The 16,314-nt window shown below is 38.7% G+C and overlaps 1 long non-coding RNA gene across 1 annotated transcript in view; it reads right to left on the reverse strand.

Annotated features, from left to right (window-relative positions):
- Nucleotides 1-2,026: 2,026 nt before the first annotated feature.
- LOC138402413 (uncharacterized) overlaps nucleotides 2,027-16,314 on the reverse strand; it is a 55,003-nt gene continuing 40,715 nt past the window's right edge. Inside the window, exons 2-3 of the long non-coding RNA XR_011236783.1 lie at nucleotides 4,954-5,078; nucleotides 2,027-2,125 (exon numbers count right to left, since the gene is read on the reverse strand). This is a non-coding gene — a long non-coding RNA (uncharacterized lncRNA). The remainder of the gene's footprint in view (nucleotides 2,126-4,953; nucleotides 5,079-16,314) is intronic.

Raw genomic sequence — 16,314 nt, forward strand, 5'->3', positions numbered from 1 at the left:
TGGATAAGTAGGTCAATTGGTAATCTTGTTTGGCTAAAACCGTCTAACAACAAGTGTAACACGAAACTTTGGTCGCCCAACCATTTACTCATTTGAGTCAAAGTAGCATTGATACCTTACCAACTTAGGAATTTAAAAAAACCGGCCACAAAAACAGAGGGTTCCGTAATGGGTATGTTTTTCGACATTTTGCACGGTAAATCAATAATTGTTATGCACAAAATAAACAAAAATCTGTTTTAGAATGAACAGGTAAAGCCCTTTCATATGATACCCCACTTGATATAGTTATCTTAGTTTGAAAATTGAAACACATTTAATTTTTTTTTGTGATGTAACCACAAATTCAGGGTTTTCGGATTTTTCCTTCAGACAGACAGACAGACAAAGAAGTGATCCTATAAGGGTTCCTTTTTCCTTTTGAGGTACGGAACCCTAAAAATATTAAAAACTAGCTGATGCCCGTGACTTCGTCCGCGTGAAATTAGGTTTTTTAAAAATCCCGTAGGAACTTTTTAATTTTCTGGGGTAAAAAAAGCCTATGTCACTTTCCAGGTCTTTATCTATACCCATGCAAAAAATCACGACAATCCGTTGCACCGTTGCGACGTGATTGAAGGACAAACCAACAAACAAACACACTTTCGCATTTCAATAAGGGTGGTACTGATCATTAACTTTTCTTTACCATTGAAACCATAAATATCAGGAGAGCATAAAATCAAGTCGTTTGTCTTCAACGGCCAGTAGCCCCAACGGGTCATATCAGGGGACAGTGAAATTATGCGCAAATGCCCCACGGCTCGTTTGCTAAACGTCGCATCCTTGATACCCGATTGACCCAAAGCGCCTTGTGTCAATTATTAATAGACTCTTCTGGATTCAACATCAAAGTTTCAGAGCCGAAAACGAGGAAAATTTTATGACATGGTGTAAATAATTTAACATTTTCTTCAGTGACTGTTCGCCATTACAGATTTAGGTAAGAAAAAATAGACGAAATAAATTGAGAATTATGTAAACTCTGATATGAATCCTCAACCCATCACCCAGCCCACTACAGAGCACGGGTCTTTTCTAAGAATGAGAAGGGTTTTGGTCATAGTCCACCACACTGACCAAGTGCGGATGAGTCGACTTCAAACACCTTTGAGGACATTGTAGAACTTTCAGGCATGCACTTTCCTCACGATGTTTCCCTGCACCGTCCATACTAATATTATAAATGCGAAAGTGTGTCTGTCTGTCTGCTAGCCTTTCACGGCCATCCGTTCAACCGATTTTGACAAAATTTGGTACAGATATAGCTTGCATCCCGGGGAACGACACATGGTATTTTTTATCATGGAAAATCAAAGAGTTCCCACGGGATTTTTAAAAACCTAATTCCACGCGGACGAAGCAATGGCGAGATAATAAAGCAAGTGATTGTTTAAAATTATAGTGTACAATGCACGTAGTTCCAAAAAGCGGTAATAGTCTAGTGGTTAAGATGTCGGCTAACCTATAGGTAAATTATCCAAGTTTATTTTTAAACTAGCTTATGCTCGCGACTTTGTCCGCGTGGACTACACAAATTTCAAACCCCTATTTTATCCCTTTACGTGTTAAATTTTCAAAACTCCTCTCTTATTGGATGACTTCATCATAACAGCTATCTGCATACCGAATTTTAGCCCGATCCGTCCAGTAGTTTGAGCTGTACGTTGATAGATGGGATGGCCGTCTCTGCATAGGAAGCCGGTTTGCGGTCTTACCGGTCTAAGTGGCCGCTCATTCAGATGACTGTATGTTCAGCTAAATAACTGACAACAGAAATAAGAGGATAGATCAGTCAGTCAGTCCAGTCAGCTTTTCTTTTTAACAATGTCTCCATCTTAAATCAGACGTGCGTACCGCTATAAAAGTGTGCACACATGCTATAAATATTCAGCAGAGTGTACTGAGGTAGTGAGGAAGGCACCCTCCGGCACGTCACCACTCACCTGGCGGCTGGCGTGACCTAGCCTGCCGCCTGCCGCCTGCCGCCTGCCGCCTGCCGCCTGCCGCCTGCCGCCTGCCGCCTGCCGCCTGCCGCCTGCCGCCTGCCGCCTGCGTATTTAGGCTGCAACTGCACAGCGACGTACTAAAACAGAATATCGATTACTTTCGCTACTATAATGTAATCCCCCGCCCACTTTTCGTTTTTTTACAACAGGATAATAATATAGTGATCTCTGTTCTACGCGCGGGAGGCTCGACTCCCTCGTGGACGCCCTCTCACTCTCGACGGCACCCCGGCGTATGTAAATGATCGTCTCCTCAACCCTGTGTGCGAGGCACCCTCACACACACACACACACACACGACGTTTGAGGTTTACTGCCCTGACAGCTTTTGTCCTATTTTAAACACAATTTTGACGAGTCCCATACCTAAAGGTAGCCGTATATAAACAAGAGCATAACTCACAAGTACATTTTTTTAACTACACAAGCTTGCACTTGACTGCAATCGCACCACATATCAGATGATGATGCAGTCTTAAGAAGGAGTCTATTCACTGTACTTTTGAAGGTAGGCACCAATATTATAGTTACCGGGGAAAACGGAAGCCGGAAGGGCATTCCATATTCTAGCTGTGGTTGTTAAAAACGAGGAAGCGAATCGCTGTACTTACTGTACGAAACAGTTGAAATGTACCCAAGAGGGGATTTTGGGATTTGCTCGAGCGCGTCAGATTACGACAAGGTAAGTTAATTAGATGCAGAAAAGTGTGCATTTCATTGATCTGACAATTTGAGCGTGACAAAGGAAATGGGAGAGTTACAAAGTTTCAAAAATCTGCCATGACTTTTGGTTGCGTCCAAATCACTCATCCCTTCTTTATTAGGTTATTGCTAATGAAGGTCTCAAGTGGAATCACGCCAGTTTATTTTGAATGCACTATACTTCCGTGGAGATAGGGCACCGTAAATAATACCGATACACCGTAAACCCGGTACCGAGATATGCTAGACATGCAAATATGTCTACTGATGACAAAGATAAGCGGGGGCAGTTTGGAGCGCAACGGTTTTCCTCGGTTCCCATTCTCGAAAAACTGTTTCACCATCAAGCTGTATTAACTTCTGTTGTCATTGTGTTAAGGTTGGATTTTGCTTGGGTAGGTTAGAAGGTAGTCTTAGCCGTGACGTCACGCGTACGTCGAAAATGACACTTTTACGAGCAATAATTTACATTATTTCGGTGTTAAGCCTCGCGTGCCAGCCGATTGATTTTATGTCAGTCTCGTCTCCTATTTGCGTTCGGTAAATCGAATCACTAGCTACACGGCGGAGTTATTTTGTAATGGTAGTTTTGCGTGACTTTTTTGGTTTTTTTTGTCGTTGTTTAGTCCCAATTCAGACGCGAGGCTTTGTGTCTGCGATCAGAAATCATCATGTTTCAGCAACTGAGTCCCGCCCCCCGATTGTGTAAGAAAAACGTACTCAAGTCATAGTTATCGTAATCGACAGCAAATTCTTCCCTTTGATTGGTTGATTCGCTGTTTACATTTTTTCACAGCCATTCATTTTAAGAATTACCAATGTTGACCATGTTTATTCCTCTCCAACGAACCGTCAAACTTGGACAAAAAATCGTAATACCAGAAAAGCATCAGCAGTAAAGAGCTAGTCGTTACAAGCAATCATATCGCCGCCGCTACAAGAACTGCGTGTGCTTTGGCTCTAAAGGATTTAGTTATTTTTTGCTTATCGTATATTGTGGCCGGTCCCTCGGGCCCCAGTATAGTTGTGTCAGCGCGCAATCCGTTACATTTTATAATGTATTCCTGCCATGTTGTAACGTGATATTCTTTTATTCTAACTTAGAGAATAATACTTCTATGTATTTACTAGCTAATGCTCGCGACTTCGTCCGCGTGGACTACACAAATTTCAAACCCCTGTTTCACCCCTTTAGGGGTTGAATTTTCAAAAATCCTTTCTTAGCGGATGCCTACGTCATAATAGCTATCTGCATGCCAAATTTCAGCCCGATCTGTCCAGTAGTTTGAGCTGTGCGTTGATAGATCAGTCAGTCAGTCAGTCATTCAGTCAGTCAGTCAGTCAGTCAGTCACCTTTTCCTTTTATATATTTAGATTCTACGATAATTTCTAAGGGAAAGATTTCTTTTTCTTGTGTGTAAGCATTTTTAATGATTCTGTGTCGGGACTGGTTGGGACTCTACCTCGTCATCGTTATCGTTTCAACTAATAGAGATCACAAGTTTCTGGGGACATAGGTTAAAAAATAATTAAATTGGCTAAATAGGGTCCTACTTAGCCAATTTAATTTTTATTTAATTTTTGTGACCACTTACTAGTTTTTATTATTAACTAGGTGATGCCCGCGACTTCGTTCGCTTGAGTTTCGGTTTTTAAAAATCCCGTGGGACCTCTTTGGTTTTCAGGGATAAAAAGTTCCCCACAATGCAAGCTATCTTTGTACCAAATTTCGTCAAAATCGGTTTAACGGATGGGCCTTGAAACGCTAGCGACAGACAGACACACTTTCGCATTTATAATATTAGTATGGATGTAATCACGGAGTTAGGAATCAGCTTATCAGTAAGCTGTATCTAGGAAATACTAGACAAAATATAGCAGGAATGTGGTATAAGGAGCTCATTCATCGTCTTTTCGGTTGCTGGACGTCCACTGCTGGAGGACTACTTATTGGCGTGACTGCAATCAAGTGCAAGTTCCATACTCTGACAGCTGTTGTGAGTGTCCTTTCGATTCGCTTGATATTTTTAGTCCATCAAAATGGGGGGTCGTCACTACGGCACCTTGGAAGTCAAAATTGGGGGTCACCGTTTGAAAGTTGGAACACCAACGGCCATCAGTGATCCGAGCTATATGGGCAATGGGGTCGCTAGTTGCCCCTTCGGCTTTAAGACATTTTAGTGATGATAAAAAATCGAATTACCAGGAAAGCATCAGCGGCAAACAGCTAGTCCATACAAGCGAGTCGATAAGGGCACGGACACACGCGCGCACCCAATTAAGATCTTCATTAGGCGCCTTCTGCGAAGCCTCTATCACTCGCACGGACTGTAATAAAACGAGCCATATGAACTAAGGTTTACTTTTTAAACTTTTATAAATTGCGACTTAAAACACCATCAAATTCTCATGTAATATTATGAATAATATTGTTCTTTTAACTTTCTTAATTTGAGGTCTGTCTGACTGATAGTTTTCACCTATTATTATTGATATTATGTAAATAATTTTGAAGGTTTTGAATAATATTCAGTACCTAGTTCAGCATTCGTTCAGTACCTTTTCTAGGTAATATTTTTTATTCTTTATGTATTCGTAACCTTTTGTGCAACTGAACCCACATCGAAAGCTACATTTAGACTTTGAATACACAGTTACTTATCACCAAGACGCACTCAACGGCTTATAAAAAAAGTTTTAACAGCCTATCAACATTATCAAAATATCACTCAATTTAAAAACTATTAAAATTTTAATTCAGTGCGTGATCGGGGAGAAAAAATAGACATCAACATTTATTGAACTTTTCGAGACGCCATAAGTTTTTCTGGTTGTCAGTTTATCAATGACCAAGTTGGATGTCTCATATGAGTCTTTGGCATTAATTAGCGGGTGATATGAGATTTTGGCCTTTATTGCGATGGGTTAAGGGTGACGGTGCGGAGTGTGGTGGCACGGATGGTAGCACGTATCGGAAGCAACAATGATGTACCACGACCAGTCCATTGCGAGCGATTTTTTTTATCAGTATCCTTTGGACGTCGAGCTACGAAACTGATGGTATGGTATTTTTATAAGAGATCGAAATTCACTGTCGAAATTAGATAGATTTTTAGAAATGATATAGACAGTGTAACCTATAATTAAGAGCTAGAGCCTCAATAGCTCAACCGGTAAAGGAGTGGACTGAAAACCGAAAGGTCGACGGTTCAAACCCCGCCCGTTGCACTATTGTCTTACAATACCTACTCCTAGCACAAGCCTGACGCTTAGTTCGAGAGGAAAGGGGAATATTAGTCATTTAACATGGCTAATATTCTTTAAAAAAAAAAAAATATTCTTACTCACACCTGTAATGGTGATAGAAGAAAAAAATTGAATTTGAAGAAAAAGCGGTGAAGTCAGACTCGCACACTAAGAATTCCGTACTATCGTACTAGATACTTATCGTTACAAGATATATACTTATAGCACTATTTACTTTTTTTTTTTAATTTACATTTTGAAATTTTTATTAGATTTATTTTATTTTATTTTATTTTATTGGTTTGCCAACAGATAGTACACATATTATAAAATAACAATTACAGTTCACAGAGAAAAAATTTAGAGTGTACACCCAATTACTGGCAAACCGGCATGCATTTTAAAAGTTTGCAAGTGCGGGATTACCAGTTAACTTAAAGCTAAAAATACAAATATGAAAAAATAAAAAATAAAAACACTGCATTTTACAATAGTACTAAAAAAATCCATACATCAAATCCTACACATAGAAAATCCATACTCTCTGAAAATTTCGATTTTCTACCTATTATATTTCATGAGATATAGCCTGCTGACGGACAGACGGACGGACGGTCAGCGGAAGCTTAGTAATGGGGTCCCTTACTCCCTTTGGCACCTTTCGGGTACGGAAATCTAAAAAAGGGATATTTTAGAGGGATATCTAATACCAGACTGGTGAAGAGCTGATTGGTGGATCTAAGATCCTTATCTATTGTTTTGATCTCTAATCCTTTTACCATAACAGGTCTTCATTTTAATACGCAGTTGGTCATGCCATTCATAAATAACTAATCACATTGTAATTTAAAATTTCCAATTAGTCTGCGTACCTGACGATCATATTAACCCAGTGTGAGTAACTAATATATTTACAGCCATGCGTGGCTGTGATGCTTATACATCAAATCCAATCCATCAGCCTATAGCTGACAGCTGGATACACCTTCGCCTTTTCAAGAGCGCGCTACCTTCGGTTCTGTGACAGATATGATCTGACCACTGCCAATTCAGCTTGTTTGCCCGCCCTTTGAGCCCTTTAAGCTATGCAGTGCAAATATGGATTAGTGTTTCCTAATATGGCATGGAAATTTCATTTTGTGTGTACGATAAAAGTTCATCAATCACAGTTCAGCATTTGCTACACGAGCGACATTAAAAGTTCGTCATTTTTTCAGTTTAATTTTCCTACAATTACATGCTTATTTCATCTCGTTAACTTTACTATATACAAGTAAATTGTTAATTCGGCACCCGGAGAGACATCAGGCACTGGACCAATGATCTTTCCCTGCTTTCCATCTCCAATACATGAGAGTGTAACACCGAAAACTTCTCAACAGAATTTCGTAAGCTTTAATTTTTTGGTCTGACCAGGGACTCAATCCTGGGACCTCATAATCCACAGACGATTAAGCTTAACACTAGACCAATGAGTATATTAAAACACTAGTGAGTAACATACAGATTTATAGTCATGTGACAGTCAGTCGTGGTTGTAATTGATGGCTCATATACGAGCAGTTACTCTTTATGGCGCCGCCACTGAACTCGGTGCATGACAATGAACTGAACACAGCTCTACACGGATGTTTGATGACCTAATAGGTTCTATAAATCATGCTACTATAGGTGATTCCATAATATAGGTACTACAGTAAGTCTGTTGTACATGTAACTTCCTGCCTCTAGGTTTTTCTACAAAAAGTTTGTCTAAAGCTGGCAGGTGAAATATTAATCAAAATTAAGCAGATCTTAACCAGAGAAAACTAAATATAGCTATGTTTACACATTTGAATCTTCTCAAACTTTATTTTCTACGTGTTAATCGTTTGCAACTTAGATTTGCAATCATTACGTCACATTGTAAAATCTGTTACGTACTAATATTATAAAGAGGTAAAGTTTGTAAGTAAGTAGGAAATAATCATTTATAATACCACAATTGAATTCAACCTGTCAGTTTGACGTGTGGTTAATTTGACTGGATCATTTTTATTTATTTATTTATTGACACTTTATTGCACACAACACAAAGTAAACATTGAAAAAACACAATACAGGATCATGTTTGTTTTTTATATATAGCAACTACCAGAGAAAATTTTCAAAAAATTATCAGTATAATACCATGTAGGTTGTACCACGTGACGTCGAATGGTGCAATTCTATTGGTCGACATTTGGGTCGGAAAAATAATCTCTGGAAAAGTGACATTGTTCCTAAGTTATTTTCACAAGTTTATTGATTGTAAATTTTCACACTTAATTATTCTACGATAATGTAGTTACTATAATAATTTGCACACCAAGTTATTGGTTGAATGTCAAGGGAGCAAAATAGATTTAAGACCAAATTGTACCACGTTCTAGCAAATAAAAACTATTTCTATTTCTATTTCTATTTCACAATGTTCTCTGCGGACTCGGAGAAGCTTTACTTTTTTACTTGTAACATTTTTATAGTTTCAGAGATTACGGACAAGAGAATTAACATCAATATTTCCCTTTTGATATATAAAGTAGCTCATCCATCCCTCGTGGCTCGGTGCGGCGGGAAGACAATGAGCGCGGGCCCACCGCGTCACTCCTTAAACCTTTTCGCCTTATTTCACTAGCCTTGCCTTCCTTTTGTTTCGACCACTTCTTTATTTTGTTGTGCGATCTTATTATTTCGCTACCGTTCGCATTGCTGCACTCCGAGAGCTGGAGGCTCCGATTTAGCATCGGTTTTAAGTTTTTAACTTTGGTAGGTACTCATCTTAAACAATGTACAAACATAATATCTTTCTCATGTATAGATTAGACAAAACACGCCTTTACACGATTTGCTTTCATCAGCAGTATCATCATCGTCATCATCAACCGATAGGTGTCTTGTAGATACTTCCACACGCCTCGGTCTTGCGCCACCTGAATCCAGCGCCTCCCTGCGACTCGTTTGATATCCAGATGGGTGCCAAGTTCTATAGAAGGTCTTTATATCATTAGAATCACCATCGGCTCCTCGTGTACCTGGCTGGCTGCGTTTTTGTTCACATTGTCGTAGCGTCGCCGGACTGTGCGCGGAATGATGTATTCCCACCAAAAACATAAATGTGAAAAAGAAGCCAAGTTCTATATGAACAAAGTGAGGTATTGTAAGCTTCACCGATACACGCATTGATATCCAGATGGGTGCCAGGTTCTATAGATGGTCTTTTAAAGATGGGCGTTATTGGCTATTTATGTCAACGGTTAATCAACAGTTATTTAGTTTCAATACCGATATTGATAACCGTTGCCGAATATCGGTATCAGAGTTGTGTTTCAACTAATTTAATATGCGCAACGCGCAGCGGTTTCCGTAGTAGTAACTAAGCTAGCTGCCGTATCAATACCGTCTGCATAGCTAGCGCGCACATATTCACTAAAATAAAACCAATTTTACTTTCATGAATATCGTGAAGTAATCACAACCTTAAGTTCATAGCAGCAAAGTTTAATTTGATCATTGACATAGGTCAAACTATAGTGGACGCCTGCACAAATAGTTTGCCACAGTCCAGTTAACCAAAAACATTTCACGAAGATTGATAAACCAAAGAGGACCTTATCTCTATGATTCTAAGGCTAACTATATTAATATTGATAGATCAAAGTGTTGTGTGGACAAGTACTTGTACAGTTAAGCCTTAGCGTAATAGAGATAAGGTCGGCTTTGGTTTACCAAGTTCTTAGTTACTAAGCCGGTAGCCAATAACCGCTCCTTCTCAGCTTTCAGTGAAAGAAAGAAAGAGAAGGCATAATTATTGCGTTTCTAGTTACCAAAAAACCAAACAATGCATTGTCAGTTGCCAGTTGGCAGTGTTGCGTTGTCAGGTGGTTCGTCATAGATGTTAGCTGAAAACCGTTGCTAGCTACGACAATAACGCTACGGTACGCTATAGGCACTGCAGCGGTTTTCAGTTAAGTTTAGCTATAGCGGACACATGTCTATGGTCTTTATATCATTAGATAGAATCACCATCGGCTCCTCGTGTACCTGGCTGGCTGCGTTTTTGTTCACATTGTCGTAGCGTCGCCGGACTGTGCGCGGAATGAAGTAATACTGCTCACAACTCTCCGGTATTGTGTATTTGCGGGCCTTTTTGTTTTTCATAATGCGCAGTGTCAGGTTTTTGTGCGGAACCCGTTCTGTCCTATGCGTGTTATGTAACGTTATCCTTGTTACAAAAACTTGATATAACTACCCACTATCAATAATAAACTCAAAACTGAGGCGACTTCGTACGCAAGTGTTTTTTTAGGGATCCCGTCGAAACTCTATGATTTTCCTAGATAAAAAGTGGCTCATGTCACTCTCTAGGGGTGACCCTCCCTAGGTCTTTAACGCAAAAATTAAGTTAATCCGTTGCTCCGTCGCAAAGTGATTAAAGGACAAACTGACAAATCAATAAACCAACAAACAAACGCAATTATAATTCAGGTAGTGACTATAGTGACTATCTTATGCCATGCGTTGCAATGCGCTTCACGTAACACCAACTGTACGTTAACTGTACTATGTCACAAACCTTCACGCAAGGGCCAACAACAACTATACTAAGTATCAAATCAATTGGATGAACGACTCGCGAACGGATAGCCACTAGGGCACTAGCTAACGAGCAGACAAATATTAATCAATACTTATAATAAAACTGTAACAGGTCAAATTCTGTACATTGAAGATATTTAGAAAATATTTTTCGAGGGCACTCTATAATCGATACTGAACACAAAACTGTAATTTTTTTCATTTTTGTCTGTCTGTCTGTCTATCTGTCTGTCTGTCTGTCTGTCTGTCTGTATCACGGCCGCGCATCACGCTGAAACTACTGAATGGATTCCAATGAAACTTGGTACGATTTGAGGTCATACTATGAGGAATAATATAGGATACTTTTTATCCCGAAATTCAGCATGGTTCCCGTAGGAGAGGGGACGAAAGTTAATATGTATACTGAGTTGTAATTCATTAACGCGTAGTCCGATTTCATTCATTCTTTTTTTGTTAGAAAGGGGATATTTTAAAAATTGTTCCGTAAATATTTCAAGGTAATCGGTTTTTAACCGACTGTCAAAAATGAGGTGGTTCTTTTTTCTACATCGATTTTTTCGAGGTTTCTGGACCGATTTGCAATTTTTTTTTTAAATCAACAAAAAAAGTTTTCGTGATGGTCACATAAAAAATTCTGGATTCAACTCCTTAATCCTGATGCTGCAGGGTTACTGCCCGCCTGAGTTATCAAGATTCAGGAAGTGTTCATAGTGAATTCATATTGTAGGTACCAAGCAACGACTTTATTCTCAGACTTCAAGTCTCAACTCCTCAACCCTGATGATGTAGGGTACAGCACTCCTAAACCATAATGTTTCAGGAACTGCGGATGATGTAAAATTATTTTAGGTACCAAGCATAGGCTACATCATTGAACTTCGGATCCTAACTCCTCAATCCTGATGCTGCAAAGTACTGAAGTCCTAAATCGTGGGGATTTTAGAATTTCTGATAGTGAATTGATATTTTAAAAAAAATTAAAAAATTTGAATCGACTGTTAGGCGGAACGAAGTTCGCAGGGTCAGCTAGTATTTAATATGCCTGAGGATACTTCATCAAATGCCAGACAATGGATTGGGATAATGATGATGATGATGATGATTTACATTAATTTAAAACTTACGCTATAACTTACAAGATTTCCAAAATCCAAACACACCCTGATTTGAGAAGTTGAGCCCACAACAAAAGGCGGTTATTTTTTAATTCTAAAAACACCCTTGTTACAAATACTATATCCTCCCATTAGACAAAAACATAGTTGTTTTTTTTTCAACAGTATCTATGTCGTCAATCAATAGTCAGATCCAGTGACATGGACAGGAAATCAGCAAAAAAGCCCTTTCCTTCAATACCAGTCGTACTCATTACTTGAAAAAATAATCCAAGCAACGTATCGTATCACTAGACTCAGCCCGGCTTGGTATAAATTGATCAGCAATTTATTTTGCTTGTTATTTAATTTGTTCACTACTTTTTTCATGACTGTGATCTTCTATTGCTGTTATTTTTATTGATCAACATTTACCAGACATTAGCAAAAAATAATTTAATTTTTATGAATACTCGGGTAACTATCTTCTTTATATCATCTTCGTTTTCTACTAAATACAGTTTTTTATAAATAATTAAGCTAAACACTTTTTTAGCCTAAAAAGAAAGAAAGGAAACCTTATACGATCACTTCGTTGACCGTCTGTCTGTCTGTTGTTATTTTCTTCCTAATAATACCATGTTTTTTCTAACTTTATAATGCTCCAACTAGTCAAACAATTTAAAAGAGTTAGTAGAAATTGCTTGTATACTATCGACAGATATATGTATAATTATTCTTAATCCCAGGAAAACAAAGGGTTACCACGGGATTCTTAGGGTAAGATCTATAGAGCGCACTCTGACTTAGCTTAGACTTAAGACAGAGTTAAAACGAGACAGAGCTATATCTGTCTCGTTTTAACTCAATCTTAAGTCTGAGCAAAGTCAAAGTGGGCTCTATAGATTTCTACCACAAAGTCTGAACCCATACAAACGAAGTCACAAGCAAAAGCTAGTTGAAGATATCTTTAAAAATCATCTGGGCAGATATGGAGAGAGTATATCTTACAAATTCGTGTACAGGTCCCCGAATAGGACAATCTCCACGAGATCTCGACAAAACGAACAGTCGCGTAACACAGTCTACTTAAGGTTAACTGAGATCTCCTTTTTAGGCGTGTTGGAGTGTGAATGCGGCGTGTCGTCCGGCTAATTAAGGGAAACATGCGCGGGCGCAGCGTTAATCAGAGCTCAGCAATGGCGCCCCCCGTGCGGACACCGAGTTGCTTTTAGCGGGAGATGTAGTGTAATCTCGGGAATTCCAATTATATTCCGTTAATTAGATCGTTTCGGGGCTTTACGGGCGCTGTTGGTGTTGCGGACTGATTTATTTGTGGTTAAGTAACACTTTGTCGCTTGAAAGTGGGGGGAAGTTTAAATACTGAATGAGTATAAGCCAAAGGTGCATGGGTTTAATAAAAACTGACATACCCCTTCCAGTTTAGCCCACTTCCATCTTAGACTGCATCCTCACTTACCACCAGGTGAGATTGCAGTCAAGGGCAAACTTGTATCTGAATTTTAAAAAACATAACTTTGAAAAGGTAGAGGTGCGTGCCCGGGATCGAAACCCGATGAAGGAGTAGGAGGACGAACTCTAAGAGGAGACCCGTGCTTAGTAATGAGCCGGCCATGTGTTTATGATGATGATGATTGTAGGTATTAGGTAATCATCAATAGCGTTTGGTAAAGCGAATGGAACTCAGTGACGAATATAAACATATTGGATAATTGGGTGTAACCAGAACTCAAGCAAAAACGAAGACAGGAAATTACTGATGATTACTAATATGATAACACAAAAAAAAACGCGAAACAAAAAAAATATATCCTATACTTTGTAAAAGTTTACTGTATTTTGCTAATAAAACATCTGATTGACGCTAGAGGCCAACGAACGTTGCGTAAGTAAGCCACCCGGAGTCAATGTCGCGTCGTAGGTGGGGCATTGACCCCAGTTTTGCAAGCTATACATTGCGGGTTTGAAAAATACTAAATCACTAAAACTACAAAATGAGGAAAATGGTTATTGGTATTGGATTGTGTTCAGGTAGTATAACAATGTCGCTAAGTTTTTTACACTCTGTATTTGTGATGAACTGTTTTCTCATCAATAAATATCGTGAGGAAACCTGCATGCCTGAGAGTTCTCCATAATGTTCTCAAAGGTGTGTGAAGTCTACCAATCTGCACATCACCAGCGTATTAGACAGGACAGTGGCCAAACCCTTCTCACTCTGAGAGGAGACCCGTGCTCTGTAGTGACCCAGCGATGGGTTGAACATGATGATGATGTTTTCTCAAACGTTTGTTTGTTGAAAGATATATTGATGGCATGTCTAAAGAAGATAACGTCATATTTCAGATTATCCGACATTCATGAATTAATAGTCGTGGTTGATCAAAGGGAAGTCGAAGAAATTAAATAAGCTGACATGAAATTGTAAGAGACATGGATTTGTAAAAAGCTAGCTCAGTTCTTGGGATGCGATCAAAAATCAAAATCCTTTACCTACCTACTGATTTTCATTGCAATCTAAATATATAAAAGGAAAAGGTGACTGAATGACTGACTGACTGACTGACTGACTGACTGACTGACTGATCTATCAACGCACAGCTCAAACTACTACAGGACGGATCGGGCTGAAATTTGGCATGCAGATAGCTATTATGACGTAGGCATCCGCTAAGAAAGGATTTTTGAAAATTCAACCCCTAAGGGGGTGAAATAGGGGTTTGAAATTTGTGTAGTCCACGCGGACGAAGTCGCGAGCATAAGCTAGTTTAAAATATGTATCATTGCATCTTTTTCTTTTTCTAATATGTATAATTGCATCTTTTTTTTTATCTTTTCTTTCTTTCTTACGTCTTAATTGCATCTTGTTCTTCGTTGTTTTTTTTTCTTTAAAAAAGAAGAAGAATATTAGCCATGTTAAAAGACTAATATTCCTCTTTCCTCTCCAAGTAAGCGTCAGGCTTGTGCTAGGAGTAGGTACGACAATAGTGCAACGGGCGGGGTTTGAACCGTTGACCTTTCGGTTTTAGTCCACTCCTTTACCGGTTGAGCTATTGAGGCTTTACATGTGATGCAATGTAACAAGAGAAGGACAGACAAATTTATTTTAACTCTTAAACCTCGTTACTTTAGATTAATTAGATTAATTAGCCAATCTTAAGATAAATATTGGCAAATCTTGCAGATTATGTTTGTAGACTTTTTTAGCAATATTAAAAAGAATAAGATGCAGATACTCTAAATTTTGTTTAGAGAAATAAATACATACATCAGAATTGATGGCACTATTGCCTTAAAAGTTTACTTAAAAGACATTTAAAAGCCAAAGAAAATGATTCATCCGCTTGCTACAACAGGCTTCATTTCGTATGACATGCGGGTAGCAGAAAAAAAGCAATCTAAAGCAGACCACGGGACAATGTCTGCAGATTTTTTAATGCGCCCAACATTGCTCCCGAGTTAGGAATTTATTGAGTCGTATACAAAATAAACGATATCCTTTCCACTGGGACGCTGCTTACTGAAAATTGGGTTTAAACAGCTTCAAGTTAAGGAAGATTTTTCAATGATGTTGGTTCAGATGTCGTTTTGCCAGTAGTAGTATAGAATTGATGTTCACATCAGCTGTCCATCTGTATGTCCGCACTAGCTGATAGCGTATCGACACCCTTCATTTGCGTATCGGTGGATATTATTCTTAATTGCTGTTGCAAGTCTGGTTTAATTGAGTGTTTAATATTTTGTATACCAGTTTATATTATTAGTGGAATGTGGAATTGAACATGATATCGTTCAATGTCTTTGAACAAATCTATTTCAAGGTATACCAGACTTTTTCTGATCTGAAGTTTTGTTTATTTTATTTTATTCAACCTATGTTGTATAGTGTAGATCATGGTCGGCAAGTGATTTTAGGTGAGGTCCGAATATTGTTGAATTTTTGTATCGAGGTAAAGAAAAAAAATCCGTTTTCATTTTGCCACATAAGGTAATAATATATGAATATAAATAATCACAATTGGTAATTTTTATGTCGTCCAAAATGATACCAGCAATGGTCTTGGGCCAGTTTTTAGGGTTCCGTACCTCAAAAGGAAAAAAGGAACCCTTATAGGTTTCAATTTTCAAAGTAAGATAACTATACCAAGTGGGATATCATATGAAAGGGCTTTACATGTACATTCTAAAACACATTTTTATTTATTTTTATACATAATAGTTTGTGATTTATCGTGCAAAATGTCGAAAAAAATTACCCAAGTATGGAACCCTCGGCGCGCGAGGCTGACTCGAACTTGGTCGGTTTTTATTTTGTCACGCTGTCACGCTGCCACGGCAGGCCTTGTCACTACCTAGTTGTTTCATAGCTTTGCTACATTTGACGCCTGCCAAATGTCGTTGTAGGTGAAGCCTGAAGGTTTTGTTACTAGTTTCATAACTGTCGTGAACTGTTGTTGGTTTCAATCAGCCTCAGTATTGTGAAGAGACCCTAGCGCAACAAGCGTGCGTGTTCTGCGACGCATAGCTGGGAAAGCTGTCGAATATCTCGGACGTTTTTCCTCGACCAGCTGTTGCGTTAATGC

The sequence above is a fragment of the Maniola hyperantus genome, chromosome 5, assembly GCF_902806685.2.
Source record: "Maniola hyperantus chromosome 5, iAphHyp1.2, whole genome shotgun sequence".
NCBI lineage: Eukaryota > Metazoa > Arthropoda > Insecta > Lepidoptera > Nymphalidae > Maniola > Maniola hyperantus.